The sequence below is a fragment of the Triticum dicoccoides genome, chromosome 4A (assembly GCF_002162155.2).
Source record: "Triticum dicoccoides isolate Atlit2015 ecotype Zavitan chromosome 4A, WEW_v2.0, whole genome shotgun sequence".
Lineage (NCBI taxonomy): Eukaryota > Viridiplantae > Streptophyta > Magnoliopsida > Poales > Poaceae > Triticum > Triticum dicoccoides.
In genome coordinates this window covers 745,753,009-745,757,148 of record NC_041386.1, presented here as the reverse complement: position 1 = coordinate 745,757,148, position 4,140 = coordinate 745,753,009, and the positions used below count along the sequence as shown (strand labels likewise).

Below are 4,140 nucleotides of genomic sequence, written 5' to 3'. Positions count from 1 at the left end.
ACCAATGCCTAAATGAAGAGAACGACAGGGCAAAACACAAATGTCACATGATCCAAAAATTGAACACCAGATTATGGATTTCACCTCTAAGATTAATTACGAGAAATCTTTCCGTCAAGGTATTTGCCCCAGAGAGGGAAGGGAGAGAGAGATAGTACCGTGGCAGTCCCTATTTTTTTCTCATGTGCATGTCACATGATGTGATGAGAGAGAGCGTCCACATGTGAGAGCACTCGCACCATTTTGTCCTATATGCTCCATGTGCATGCCCCCAATGTGCCTGCGCCTGGGGCAGGACCCTGGCGATGTTCACTCGCAAGAGTCTCCTCGAAAGTAATAATCAAAGGACGTACGTGTATTTTGAGTTTCAATATAATACTTGAGATGAAGTACAGCTCTTTCAAATGAAGAGGAGATAAGAATCTAATGAGCTTGTCCAATCAGATTCTAGTGTTTGAAACTATGCAGTGTGAGTGGGAAAGGCCGATGTAATTAACAAGACAAAGCAGTGTGAGCACCTAGGCATAGCGTCCGAGGAATTAACAAGAGGCAGGAGAGGCACGACAGTAGAGGCACAGCCAGTGCGATGCATGTGACAATGTAAGGAGATGAACCACGTACAAGAGGAGAGAGAGACAGAGGCATCACTAGCCACTTGTCCCCGTCTCGGTCTGCTTCCGCTCTCACTGGATGAGGCCACCGGACATGGGTGACCCTGGCGGCAGCTCCTCGTCCCGGCCGCGCGGCAAGCAGGAGCTGCAGCCGGAGGTGGTTCTCTACACAGCGTCAGCTTCAGCTTCGCGCCGCAGAGCGCGCACCTCCGCCGACCGCTACGCCTTGTGCGCCCTGCTGCGCGGCTACGGCCTGGCCGTGGACGTGCGCGACGTGTCCAGGAGCAAAGCGCACCGCTGCGAGCTCAAGTCATTGCTTGCGGCTCGGGGCTGCGCCTTCTCCCTCCCGCAGCTCCTCGTGGGCGGCCGGCTCATGGGCGGCCCTAATGATGTGAGGCAGCTGCACCAGGCCGGCGGGCTGCGGCCACTCCTGGACGCCGCCCCAAGGCCGAGCCCGGCCTTGGTCTGCCAAGCCTGTAAGAGGGTCGGCTCCGAGCCGTGCCCAAAGTGCAGCGAGTCCCGCAACAACAAGATGCTGGATCACGGCGTTATTTCCGACGAGAGGGTTGTCCTCTTTTATCCAACCCAAGGTGACACTTCCTTTCTCTTCTTCCTATCCCCGTACTGCTACCTCAAAAAGCTACCTCCTACAAAAAGAAAAGAAAAACCCCGAGACAAAACTTTCTTAAAGCCGTTTCCTTTTCTTGATGCTGAGATAACTCGTGTTGCGCTATAGGCAGTATTTTTTTTACATAACTCGTGCTGCGCTATAGGCAATATTACTATTACTACATGTGATCATTATTTCTAAAGAGGGGAAAACCCTGGGCCTCTACATCCAGTGATGTACCCAACCCTCCATTATGTTAGCCTAAACCCTGCTGCTCTTATTTTCTTCAATTAGCAAAATAAACGGCCAGGACATGTGCATGTACATGACTTGGTCGAGCTGATGTCTTCTGTTAGTTAGTTAGCTGAATAGGCGCATCACACAAGGTAAAGAACAAATAACATGAAGGGAGAAAATGAAGCTTCATACATCACGTATCCTACTAGTAGGTCGCCACCCGACTCTGCTGTTAATTAGTTAGCTGTCTTGGTGCATGATGTCCATTTCTTGCAAGCAATAATAGTTCATGTGTACGAACTAGGAACTCTAGCCCTAGGAAACGAAATCACAGGATGCAAATTAACTTTCTTATCTTGTATGATTTCTGGATTGGATGAAGATAATGTACTGGGGCTCTAGTGCTGGAAGAAATCTGTGGCAGCCATCAAACCTGTCGTTGTACCATCATCTCTGCTACAGTGGTGGGCTTGGGCCATCCGCATTGTCATAGCCACCGTCCCTGGGCCATGTTTTTAGCGGGGTTTGAAAGAAAATCATTTTGGTTTTGGTGGCTCTAACTATATATTATATATACTAGTGGTAAAGAACATACGATGCCTTAGTGATGCTGCGGGGTTGAATCTAGAATGTAGCGATATTCTTTCATGTACCTTTTTTTAATTTTTTTAATTTATGGTTTATCAATTTATCCAAAATTCACAACAGAATATTTTGAAAATCCTGAAACTAGTCATAAAAATAATAAATGAAATCCAAAACAATGGTCACAGCAGAGGCCTCCACCTCCCGTGCCGATCTCTCATCAACACATTTATCGATGCTAATGCGTATGAATTACATCAAACGGGTGACTACTTCCACTAAAAACTGGTGACTGCTATTGTTTGCCCATAAAAAAAAGTAGGACCTTGCGTCGGCGACACATCCAGGCTGTCAACGCTAGAGGCTCCTTTTCCGCATCTCCTCCTCTTGCCCATTGTCAATGTGGTAGCGGGCATAACCTCCATTGTGGGTGGTTGCGGGGCTTTAGTGTCGTGGGTTCCAAGCAAGGCGGAGATGTAGAGGGCAGTGGCCCTTGATAGGTTTCTGACTAGCGCACCATAGCAACAAATGGCGACATCAGCGGGCGTTTTCGCGATGGCATTGTTAAATATATTGCCCATCTCTCTCCGTTAGTTGGGACTTTTGTAGCAACTGGCTGAAGCATGAATTCAATATGATATTAGAGCCAAGAGCTCTTGAGTTTAAAACCCTGCCAACGCAGTATTAAAGCAAAAAAAGTTTCTGCAACCTACATTGATCCCACGTCGAAGGACTAAATAAGCCTAGACATGAGGGGGAGTGTTGAAATATATTACCCGTCTGTCTCCATCAATTCGGACTTTTGAAGCAACTGGATGAAGCCTGAATTCAATCGGCATCCAAGCTACTTCGACCATTGTTTTCTGTGATAGTGAGTGTAGACTCATGTCAACATGGTGCTGGCTTTGGTATTCGATGTCTGACGCATCTACGACATCGTTCAATGATGATTGTCATCAGAGCCATGCAGGTGACGGCTTCATGTCAATCTAGCAGGTGGAGCACATGAAGATCGGCTAGGGCTTCATATATACAAGTGTGTCATCAATGACGCATGCCCTATAGATAGCGATATCGGCCTCCTTGTGGCGAGGTGCAACGGCGTCGTTGGCCCCCACATCCAGCTAGGCCAGATTGACTAATACGGTAGGAAACTCCCAGATGGTGACGAGGCAGTGTCTAGAAGCGACGATGAGGCAGCCCTCAACATGCTTCCAGCGTTTTCTCCTATATTTTCCTCCTCTTTATGTAGGCCAATTTGTTGAGCATCAATGCTTAACTTTTCTTGCCATCACTGAATAATCAATCATATATGTTTGTGCACATCAACCGGTCTAGAGGGCAGGGATTGATCTACCTTTAAAAAAGTATCAAACCGATAGTTAACAAAATACCTAGGATACGACCGAATCAGCCGCGCGCCACCCGCCTTCCGGATGAACAAATCGCTTGGATAAAACATTTAGTAGATTTGTGGTGGTGGCTTGTGTTTTAAATATCCATCCGTTCATAAATATTAAATGTTTCTGTTACTTTTAATATATACTACACATAGACTGAAATGAGTCAACAAACACACTAAATCGTTTCTATGTATATCCGATTTAGAAAAAAGTTAGAACATCTTATATTTGTGAACAGAGGGAGTAGATATGCATAGCCGCCTTAAGAAGGTGGTGACATGAAAACCGAAGTAGCTCTATTGACCTAAAAAAGAGGCCACACAAGGAAAAAGAAAATCCAATAGTGATAGCATATTAAATGGAGAAGCAACTTCTGTGATTTTGAACTGCATTTAAATTTCTAGCTTTGATGTTCTAATTCGAATGAATGTAGTGTATAAACGCTTGTAATCACCTTCCCTCCAGTATATGTAAACGGTTGTAACTCCCGCCATGATCGATCACATTGTCTCCAAAGTGAAGAGTGCACTTCAAATTGTGGCTATTAAGACAGCAAACACTCTAGAATAAATGATCTATATCGATTATAAACATAGTACAAAGATTTGTCGCTTGTCAACATTGCATTCAACTAACTAGATGATATAGATTTGTTCTAAATGGAAGATTACCACCGGCCTCTGCATACTAGGTG

The 4,140-nt window shown here is 45.6% G+C and overlaps 1 pseudogene; it reads left to right on the top strand.

Moving 5' to 3' along the window:
- Nucleotides 1–705: 705 nt before the first annotated feature.
- LOC119290022 overlaps nucleotides 706–4,140 on the top strand; it is a 10,138-nt pseudogene continuing 6,703 nt past the window's right edge.